The sequence below is a fragment of the Balaenoptera borealis genome (genome assembly GCF_965194805.1).
Source record: "Balaenoptera borealis genome assembly, chromosome: 2".
Lineage (NCBI taxonomy): Eukaryota > Metazoa > Chordata > Mammalia > Artiodactyla > Balaenopteridae > Balaenoptera > Balaenoptera borealis.
In genome coordinates, this window is record NC_138867.1 from 42,713,742 (window position 1) to 42,725,264 (window position 11,523).

At 35.3% G+C, this 11,523-nt stretch overlaps 1 pseudogene across 1 annotated transcript; it reads left to right on the forward strand.

Moving 5' to 3' along the window:
* Positions 1-551: 551 nt before the first annotated feature.
* Positions 552-1,759, forward strand: LOC309623897 (NPC intracellular cholesterol transporter 2 pseudogene; annotated as a pseudogene). Its single transcript has one exon. The product of its transcript is annotated as an NPC intracellular cholesterol transporter 2 pseudogene (transcript).
* The last annotated feature ends 9,764 nt before the right edge of the window (positions 1,760-11,523 follow it).

Consider the following 11,523-nt stretch of genomic DNA (forward strand, 5'->3'; position numbering starts at 1 on the left):
TTTCTTTGGATATACACCCAGGAGTGGAATTGCTGGATCAAATGGTAGTTCTATTTTTAGTGTTTTGAGGATCACTCCCAGCTTTAAAGTCTTTAAGCTAAAATCTAAACACTTCAATTATAAATGTATATTGGACATTTGAAATATCCAAGATATAGTTAACTAACAGTGAAACTGGTATTTTCACCCATTGCAATTATTTGTAATTTTCCTGCACTCTGACTCTGATCTGTTCATTCACACATTAATTCATTTATTCAACAAATATTTATTAAGTGCCTCTTCTGTGTTAGACACTGTTCTTGCACTAGCAGTTTAGTAGAGGGCACAAGGTTACTGCCCTCCTGGAGCCTACATGGGGCAGGGTATGAGGAGAGACTAGAAATAAACATTTAACACAGTTTTAAGTGTTATGAAAAAAAGTGTGATGAAAATAAAACAAGGGAAGAATCAGGGAAAGAAAGTGATGGTGATATTTAAACTAACGCCTGAACAAAAAGAGCCAGCCATTAAATATCTGAGAAAAGAAACCTGAGAGAGTAACCAAGAAAATAATGAAAGATCAAGCCTTATACAGCTCTTTAATCCAAGAAAACCAAGAAAAATAAAAATATATACATCTCTTTCCCTTGAGCTTGCAGTCTTAGCTGCGATGCGTTTCTTGGGCGCCGCGTTCCTGTTCCTGGCACTCAGCGCCTCCGCCCTGGCCAAGCCGGTGCATTTCAAGGACTGCGGTTCTGGGGTCGGAGTTATAAAGGGAGAGAATGTGAACCCATGCTCCACCCAGCCCTGCCAACTGCACAAAGGACAGTCTTACAGTGTCAATGTCACGTTCACCAGTAGCACTCAGTCTCAAAGTAGCAAAGCTGTGGTGCATGGCATTGTGATGGGCGTCGCAATTCCCTTTCCTATTCCTGAGCCTGATGGTTTTAAGAGTGGAATCAGCTGCCCCACTGTAAAAGACAAGACCTATAGCTACCTGAATAAACTACCTGTGAAGAGTGAATACCCCTCTATAAAACTGGTGGTGGAGTGGGAACTTAAGGATGACAACGACCAATGTCTCTTCTGCTGGCAAATCCCAGTACAGATTGAAAGCTAGAGCTATTTGATGCCAATATGTCCGTCTGGGGGTGAGAGAGCACGGGTGGAGCGAGAGGAGGAGAAATCAAGTCTAAACTAAATCAGTGCCATAAGATGAAAGGAATTTCTAGACTGCCGTTCTAGCCTCTCAACCTCCAAAAGCATCTAAGACCCTATTTCCTGAGAGCTCAGAACTGTCGCCCCTGTATTATCCTTTGTAAAAGGGTTGAAGAAAGGAAGAGAAAGTGAGACTGTAGGGACTGATTTAATTGTCTTCAGGGGGAGTTTTTCGTTTGTTTGTTTTGGTTTGGTTTTTGCTTTTTGAATAAGGAGGGTCTAACCAGACATGATCCAAATGAGGCTGCTTGGGGGATATTGGATAACTTGCCCTAGGGTTACCAGCCCTTGCAGCAAAGCACGGGTTCCAAACCACATCCATCTAGGTGGGATATTACATCTGCAAGTTCCTCATCTCCACGTGCCTCATTGAGTTCAGTGCATCTGGCCAATGAGCTTCCTCACCTCCAGCTCCGCTGCTTCACCGGCCATGACTTGCCCTGCAGTGGTGTCCAGCGTGGTAGTGGAGGGGAGGTATTCTACGACAGAAATTCTCTGCAGTTAGCTCATGTCTCCTTTACTATCTTAGGTGGTTTTCATTAAATGTATCACTTGATTAGCAGATGTTTGATTTTCTTTTTTTTTAACAACACTAACTTGTGGCTTCTTTATGCACCTGGAAATGTCCCTTTGAATAAATAAAAACTCGTCAATCTTTTCTTCTAAAAAAAAAAAAAAAATATATATATATATATATATACACACACACATCTAACCAAGAGCAATGGTGATTTAAGTCAGGGCCCCAAAGATGTGTCAATTTCAAGCTTAGAGGTTTAAATAGTAATTGCACAATTTTACTGAAATTTTTATTTGGATTAAAATTCTCTCCTCCCTAATCCTCAAAATAAAAAATTCATTAGGCTTATTTTATACTATAAAGTTACAAACTTCTAACCATGGATCCATCTACCCAAAACAACTCAAGAGTTCTGACCTATCCTTGTTGCTACAATGTAACTTACCTTCCTTCACCATTTTAAAATGTCCATCTGTAATTGTGATAAAACAGTGGGAAAACTGGGGTGGTTTTGTGGGCCTTGTTAAGTGCATCAAAGCACAATCACAGAGAGTATATTCCTTATATTTGTTAATGTTAATTCCATGAATGTCCACAAAGTAGACATCTCATTGCTTATACCTACTCTGAGGTTTACAATGACTGTGTTATGTTGGAAAAGTTTATTCTTACCATCCTTATTCAATCCAACCATCAAATACCACCACCTCTTCAACATGATAACTATGATTCTAGATAGATGACTTTTATAGTATGGTTCCTGGCCTACCAGATAATTCTAATGAGTCAAGAATAAACCATAAAAATGAAAATCCCGTATTAAGAGTGAGAAGATAAATTCTTTTGACTTCCATTTTTACACACCTTATGACTAAGAGGCATTACCTTATAACTAGTAAAAGGACTAATCAAAGATACTGAAATTATATATTCATAGTTAACATTAACTCATGCTTAACGGCTTTCTGAGGACCTTTTTTTTCTATCAAGTCTGACTATCATTCAATTTTTGGAAATGTTGAAATTTTTCTACTTTGCATGCAGATGTGCAGAAAGTTAGAATTCCTGCAGTTTCGGCAATCAGCGTATGTTGCTGACAAGTAGGTTGTGGTTTTTTAAGTGCTGCTTTTCTTGCCATTTAAATATAAATTAATGTTAGCTTAGTTTCATTATGTTTGAATTTAATTTCTAGTGAGTTGTTTAGTTAACTCCATGGTAAATATACCTCCAAATAATTGCTTTTATGGAATATAATTTTCCAATATAAAATATAAGACATGAACATGTTCTAAAGCATTTTTCCATAATATAGGTCTGCAATCCCTCGTCCAAAACTTTTAGGGAAAGATGTGTTTTAGAACTCATAAATTTTCAAATTTTAGATAGGTAATACAGGTATGGTGCCATATATATATAATGGAACACCAATGTCAGAATCTGGAACAATGGCCCATAATTGAGCACATCAATATTTCTGCAGTGACATGCACGAATGCTTACACTAAATTGATAATTAAAGACTCTGAAAAGCCTCACATTAGTTGCAGTTAGTTTCTGCATCCAAATGAATCTGCACCAAACTTCCAGAAAAAAGTTCAGTTTTCAGAGCTTTTTGGATTTCAGAATTGCAAAGATTTTGTAAGGTTGTATACATCATTTTCACTCCCTAGTAGAGTGAATGTAATGGGAATTAAAAAAAAACAGCAACAAAAATCCTAGCTTAAGAGCTGGTCACAGTATTCTTCATTGGAGTACAGCTGTGTTCAATTAACCCAACACTTGATGGCTATTTTATTTGTGGGGAAAAAAAAGCTTTTGGAGTATTAACTGGGAATAAGACAAGATCATAACTAAACTCCTTTGCAAATGAAATGAATAATACTTTTGAAAGGTCAGTGAACTAGCTAGAGAAAATCTGAAGAAAAGGGAGCAGAGCAACACAGAGAAGTTCTGATAGAAAGAATGATCTACTAAAACTGCCTAATACTGGGAGAGTGGTGAGAATAACCAAAGGATTTATAAGAAAAGAGAAGTTTGCTGTTCAGTTTTAAGTTACTGTCTTAAGAGAACTTCTTCCTGTCTTACTTATTCCCACTACCTGAGGATGCTGGGGCAGGTCTCACCTAAATAGAGTAGAATCAAAAGAGTTAGAGTCTCTACTCTAGACATACTGCCAGAAATATGGTTTCAGGCTGGATTTTGAACATGGACAATCCAGGATTAGAGACCAAACCTCACTATGAAAGAGGAGAAGGAAATATGGGAAAAAATAAAATCAATATTTATTTTTGCTGCCCATCATTTTACATGTCTCAATTCACTTAAGACTCCATTTTATTGGTAAGGCAATGGAATTTCAGAAATTAAGCACTGTTTCATTGGAAGTCACTGAGCTGTGGTACATAGTAGAGACTCTGGCAGTAGAAGCCAGAGGCTGAGAGTGTTCTGTTTTCAGTATGATGGAATACATTCATAGTGTACAAAAGTACCTGAAAATAACAAATATAAATGAAGGATGAAAACAAAAAAAAAAAACAACTACCTCAAAGCTCTGCAGAGTTAATAAGACCAGATATTGGAAAGGTGTTAGAATTTGGAAGAGAGGAACAGTACAGGGTGAGTCTTCTATTTGTGTGGTTTTACTCTGAGAACAGGTTGCTGTCATGGTATATTACAGAGTGGCTAAAACTTTGTTAGAAAACCCTCTTTCTGGTCTGAAGAACCAGAGGACAGAGCCAAAGCAACCAAAGACACTTGAAAATAAAGGGGAAATCCTGGAAAGAAGAGACTGAAAGAAGGGGTACCCCAAAGTCTGTATATAAACTTGCCCTAGTCTTTTGCTGACCTCTGAACTATGCATGTGCATGGCAGACTCAAAGCAATTTGCAGCTGAAGCTAAAAGAATAAAACTCATGATCTGCCACATATCACAGGAAGGACAAAGTTATTCTCAAAGTTTATTGAGAACACCAATAAAATGGAGTCTTTTTTTAACATTTATTTATTTATTTATTTTTGGCTGCATCAGGTCTCAGGTGCAGCACACGGGATCTTCATTGCAGCATGCGGGATCTTTTGTTGGGATACACAGCCTCTTCGTTGCAGTACGTGGGCTTCTCTCTAGTTGTGGCACATGGGCTGCAGAGCGCATGGGCTCAGTAGTTGCAGCGCATGGGCTTAGTTGCCCCGCGGCATGTGGGCTCTTAGTTTCCCGGCCAGGGATCAAACGCACGTCCCCTGCATTGGAAGGCAGATTCTTAACCACTGGACCACCAGGGAAGTCCCTAAAATGGAGTCTTAAATGAATTGATTACATGCATCTAACCAAGTAAACTGTCTGCTAACATAGAAACATGAATAATATTTGGAGAAATATAACAGAATTCAGAGTATACACAATATAATGTTCATGGTATTCAGGATATAAACCAAAATTACTTAACATATGAAGAACCAGGGAAATCTGACCCATTCTCAAGGGAAAAGACAATAAACAGAAACCAACCCTGAGCTGAACCAGATGTTGGAATTATCAAATGAGTAATATAAAGACTAACAATGCCCAAAAAGGTAAAGGAAAATACACTCCAAATTAATGAAAGGATAAAAATCTCAGGAAACAGAAACTATTAAAAAAAAAAAAAAAAATTCTTGGACTGAAAAACACAGTATCTAAAATAAAAATACACAAGATTGGCTTATAATAAAATTAAAATGGTAGAGAATAGTGTTAGTGAAATTGAAGATAGTGAATTTGAAGAACTACAAACCACACCAGGTATGCAAGGTTGGTCCAACATTTAAAAATTAATTAATATAATCCTCCACATCAACAAGCTAAAGAAAAAAAAATCACAAGCTCATATTAAAGAAAGGAGAAGGGAAATAGAGCAGAAAAAATATTTGAAAAAATAATAGTTGAAAACTTCTCAAATTTGATGAGAGACGTAAGTCCACAGATTTAAGAAATCATTAATTCTAACAGGACAAATGCAAAGAAAACCAAGAGCCAGCACATTAGAGTCAAAGTGCTGAAAATCAAATACAAAGGGAAAATACTGAAAGCAGCCTTAGAAAATCCAGATTATTCTTACTTCTCATCCAAAACTGTGGAAGACAAAAGACAATGGAACAAGATCTTTGAAATATTGAAAGCAAAAGAACTCTCAACCAAGAATTCTATATACAGCAAAGAATCTTTCAAGAATGAAGGTAAAATAAAGACATTTCAGAAGAAAGACAACTAAGAGAATCAACTACCAACAGACCTGAAGTGACAGTAAATGGATCTATATCATTACAATGAATCTATATCATTACCTGAAGTTACACAATACTAAATCAAAGAAGATGGTAAAAAGTTTAAAATGTATATTGTAATCCCTTACAACAACCACAAAAAAGAAAAGTATAGCTAAAAGTCAATATAATAAATTAAAAACACAATTCTAAAAATATGTAAGTAATCAAATTGAAGGTAAAAAAGGGGGGAGGGGAAGTGAAAAACAAAAGCAGTAAAGCACAGAGGAATTTTAGGACTGTTAAACTATTCTGTATGATACTACAATGGGAGACACATGTCATTATACACTTGTCAAAACACCAAGAGTGAATGAACCCTAACATAAAATATGAACTTTGGGTGATAATAATGTGTCCATGTAGGTTCATCAATTGTAACAAATGTACCACTCTGGTTGAGGATGTTGATAATGGACGAGGCTATGCTTGTGTGAGGACGGGATATATGAGAAATCTCTGTGCATTCTGTTTAGTTTTGCTGTGAACCTAAAAATGCTCTAAAGGATAAAATATTATTAAAAAAAAAAGAGGCGGCAACATCAAACAATTAATAAACTGGTAGGCCTAAATCTAATCACATCAATAATTATATTAAATGTCATTTAACAATTTATAGTTTCAGCTCCAACATGTAAAGAGCTTGAAAGTCCACACTGCTGCCATTATATCAAGAAAAAGGTGAACAACTTGAAAATCAATGACTTTTCTTGGACCATCAGAGAACTAAACTTGCAAGGCAAACCACCAATACCCCAAAATCTGGAAAGACAGAAGAATCCTGAAAGTCACAACTGAGAACTGACTACCTGGAGCAGAAGCCACTGGAGCCATAAACTCGTAGAAACACTTAAAAGGAAATTTAGATGAACTGCTGGAGGCTGAGTGTGGACTACCATAACAGTAAAAGTCCCCTGAAAGCCTCATCTTAGAGGTGCCTCCAAATTTTCATGGGCTTTACCTCTAGGAACCCCACCAGGTTATCACAGCGAGGATCCCAAAAAGACCTCTTCATGGCTGTGGCAGGTGGGAATGGGGTAAGACTAATCATTATGAAATATGCTCAGAGCCTTCTCCATAACAAAGGTCTACTTCCATGCGAAAAGCCTTTCCTAGATCTTTATCCCATCTAGGGTAACTACATTCCTCCTAATATAGTCCCTTCTATCTTTCCAGTCCCCACTAAGGTGGAAAAAAAGGGCAGTCAAAACAGGCCATGGCCTCAAGGAAATAGATGCTACATCTAGGGAAGGGAATTCAAGTAGGGCTATACCACTGGAGAACAATTTGTGAAGGTCACAGCCCAGTGACATAGATGCACTAAAGGAAGGAGATTTAATTTCAAGATTATAAAATGCTAATTCTCCTTCACATCTTTCCACCACGCCACCAGGCTCCAGTATATTAGTGAATTCAGCTCAAAGAGCTGCAAGATTGAGACTTTATCTAAGGAGTCTATGGGAAGTTCTGAGGGAACCCTAAAGGCAATAGGAGAGACAAAGTCAAAGACATAAGGGGAATTAAAAGCCTCTGGCACCTACAACTACAGTAAACATTAAACGCAACCCAACTCTAAGCCAGATTAACAAAAAACCTCACATTAAAAGGCTCATTTCCTATTACCCCATGCATTATGTCTAGATTTCAAGAATAAAACTACAAGTCATGCCTAAAAGGCAAGAGAAAAACACAGTCCATAAAGACAAACCAAGCATCAGAATCAGATTCAGATATGACACAGATTTTGGAATTATGAGACAAGGAATTTAAAATAACTATGAGTAATATGTTAAGGGCTTTACATGGAAAAAGCAGAAAGAGGGAAACTCTAAGAAAGACTCAAAAAGAGATGTTAGAAATAAAAAAAAAAAGAAAAAACATTCTAACAGAAACAAAGAATGCCTTTGATGGGTTCATCAGTAGACTCAACATGGCCATGGGGAAAAAAATCAGTGAGCTTGAAGATCTATATATCAATATAAATTTCACAAACTGAAACATGAGTAGAAAAAAGAACAAAAAAAAAAAAAGAACAGAAAATCCAAGAACTGCAGGATAATTGCAAAAGGTGTCACAAATGCATAATAGGAATATAAGAAAGAGAGAAAAGAGCAGAAGAATTATTTGAAATAATAATGCCTAAGAACTCCCAAAACTATGACAGACACCAAACCACAGATCTAGGAAGCTCAGACAACTTCAAGCAGGATAACTATCAACACATACACACACACACACACACACACACACACACCCCTAGGCTATCATATTCAACTACAAAAAACCAAAGACAAAGAGAAAACCTTGAAAGAAGCCAGAGGAGAAAAAAAACACCTTATCTCTAGAGGAATAAGGACAAGAATTACAGTAGACTCCTCATAAATTATCTTAATAAGAGAGTGGAGTGAAATCTTTAGTGTTGAGAAAAATAAAACTACCAATGTAGACTTCTACATCCAGCAAAGTTATTATCCTTCAAAAGTGAAGGAGAAATAAAGATTTTCTCAGAAGAAAACAAAAGCTGAGGAAATTCAATAACAACAGACCTCCTTAAAAGACATGTTAAAAGTAGTTCTTTAGGCAGAAGGAAAATTATATAGGTCAGAAAGTTGGATCTAGACAAGAAAAAGAAGATCAGCAAAAGAATAAGTGAAAGTAAAATTTATTTTTCTTATTCTTAATCTAAAAGATAGCTGTTTAAATTAATAATAGTAACAATCTATTGGATGATTATAGCATATTGATAAGTGAAATGAATGATCCCAATGTCACAGGCAACTGAAGAGGAAAACTGGAAGCACAGTTATAAGGTACCTGTACTACCCCTGCACCACACGTGAGGTGGGCTTAGATTAGTTTAAAATGTATCTATTGTAAACGCTAGGGCAACAACTCAAATTTTTTTCGAAAGAAGTATAATTGGTTTACTGAAATAGAATACAGAAGAGAATCATATAAAATAATAAGTTTAAATCAGGGGAAGAGGGAAACAAAGAACAAATGCAATAAATAGAAAATGGTTACAAACATAGTAGATATTAATTCATCTACATCAGTAGTCACTTTGAACATGAATGGCATCTATATACCAATTAAAAAACAACTGTCCGAGTATATAAAAAGAAAAAACCCAAGATCCAACTATATGCTGCCACACAAAACCCACTACAAATATAAAGACTCAGGTGACAAGTAAAAAGATAGGGAAAGATATATCACACTAACACTAATCAAAACAAGCTGGAATACCTATCTTGGGTAAGGTAAGTTGATTTCAGAGCAAGGAAAATTATCAGGGAAAAAATGGACATTACACAATAAAAAGGGATCAATTCTCCAAGAAGACATAATCCTAAACATGTACACACCTAACAACAGAGTGTCAAAATACATGCAGCAAAAACTGATAAAGCAGCAAGGAGAAATCAACAAATCCACTGTTATAGCTGGAGACTTTAATACCCCTCTGTCAATAACTGATAGATCCAGCAGGCAGAAAATCAGTAAGGACATAGTTGAACTCAACAGCACTATCAATCAGCTGGATCTAACTGACATCTATAGAATATTCCATCCAACAACAACAAAATACATTCTTTACAAGCTTACATGCAATTTTCAGCAAGACAGATCACATTCTGAGCCATTAAGTACACCTTAACATGCTAAAAAGAATAAAAATCATACAAAGTATGTTCTCAGACTACAATGGATAGAGGAGAAATCAACAACAGAAAGACAGCTGGAAAATACCCAAATATTTGGAAACTGGAAAACATACTTCTAAATAACACATGGCTTAAAGAAGAAATCTCAAGAGAAATTAAAAATATTGAACAAAATGGAAATAAAAATTCAACTTTTCAAAATTTGTGGGATATAATAACAGCAGTGCTTAGAAAGAAACCTAGTGCATTAAACGTCATAAAAAGAAAAAAGATCTAAAATCAATAACTTAAGCACCTCTTTAAGAAACTAGGGAATGAAAGAAGAACAACTTAAGCCTAAATCAAGCAAAAGAAAATAATAAAATTAGAGCATAAATCAATGAAATTGAGAACAAGAAAATAACAGAGACAATTAGTGAAACCAAAAGCTGGATCTTTGAAAAGATCAATTAAATCGACAAACCTATAGCCGGGTTTACAGAGAGAAGACACAAATAACCAATATCAGAAATGAAGTAGGAGTCCTCATTACTAATCCCATGGATTAGTAATAAAGGGTAATAAAGGAATACTACAAACAACTCTATGCCCACGAATTTGATAACTCAGGTGAAACTGACCAATTCCTTGAAAGATACAAAACTATCAAAACACACAAAAATAGATAACCTGAATATCCCTACATCTACTAAATTGAAATAAACAATTAATAAACTTCCAAAAAAGAAAACACCCCAGGCTAAGATTGTTTTACTGGTGAATTCTATCAAACATTTAATGAAGAAATGATACCAATCCTTCACAATTACTTTCAAAGAGTAAAAGCAGAGGGAACACTTCCTAACTCATTCTGTAATGCCAGTATTACCCTAATACCAAAGGTAGATAAAGATATTATAAGTAAGGAAAGCTACAGACCAATATATCTTATGAATATAGATATAAAAATGCTCAAAAAATATTAGCAAATCATATCTAATAATATATAAGAATTATATGACACAACAAAGTAGAATTTATATCAAGTGTGCAAGGCTGATTCAACACTCAAAAATAAATTAATGTACCACCACACCAATAGGCTAAAGTTGAAAAATCAAATGATTATATCAACTCACAGAAAAAGCATTTCACAAAATCCATAATAAAAACTCAAAGAAAATGAGAAATGGAGGAGGAACTTCCTCAATTTGATAAAGAACATCTACCAAAAACTAAAGCTAACTTTATACTTATTTGTGAGAAACTGGATGCTTTCTTCTTAAGATAAGGATCAAGGTAAGGATATCCTCTTTCCACCCTCCTATTCACTATCTTACTGGAAGTACTAGCTAATTATACTGGTTAGACTGGTTATATTCCTTGTTTCAAGGTTCATTTTATTTGATATTAACATAATCGCTCAAGGGGCCTTCTTTTTACTGTTTGCATCACATATCTTTTTCTATCCACTTACTTTCCCAACTTATCTAGTATTTGTATTTAAGTGGGTGAGTTTCTAAAAGAACTTGCTTTTTAAATTTATTCTGGTAATCTCTGCCTTTTAATTGGAGTGTTGAGCCCATTAACATTTTCACCTTCTGGAGACAAGGGATTTGATTTATTCAATATTAAAATGTCACTAAAGAAATTCTAACCAAGGAGATTTCAGTTTTTTACTTCTAAAAAACTTTTTATTTTTAGAATAGTTTTAGATTTACATAAAAATTGTAAAGATAGTACAGCAAGTTCTCATATACTCCACACCCAGTTCTCCCTATTAACATTTTAAAACTCTATGCTACAGCTGTAATAATTAGTGAGCCATATTGATATATTATTATTAACTAAAGTCCA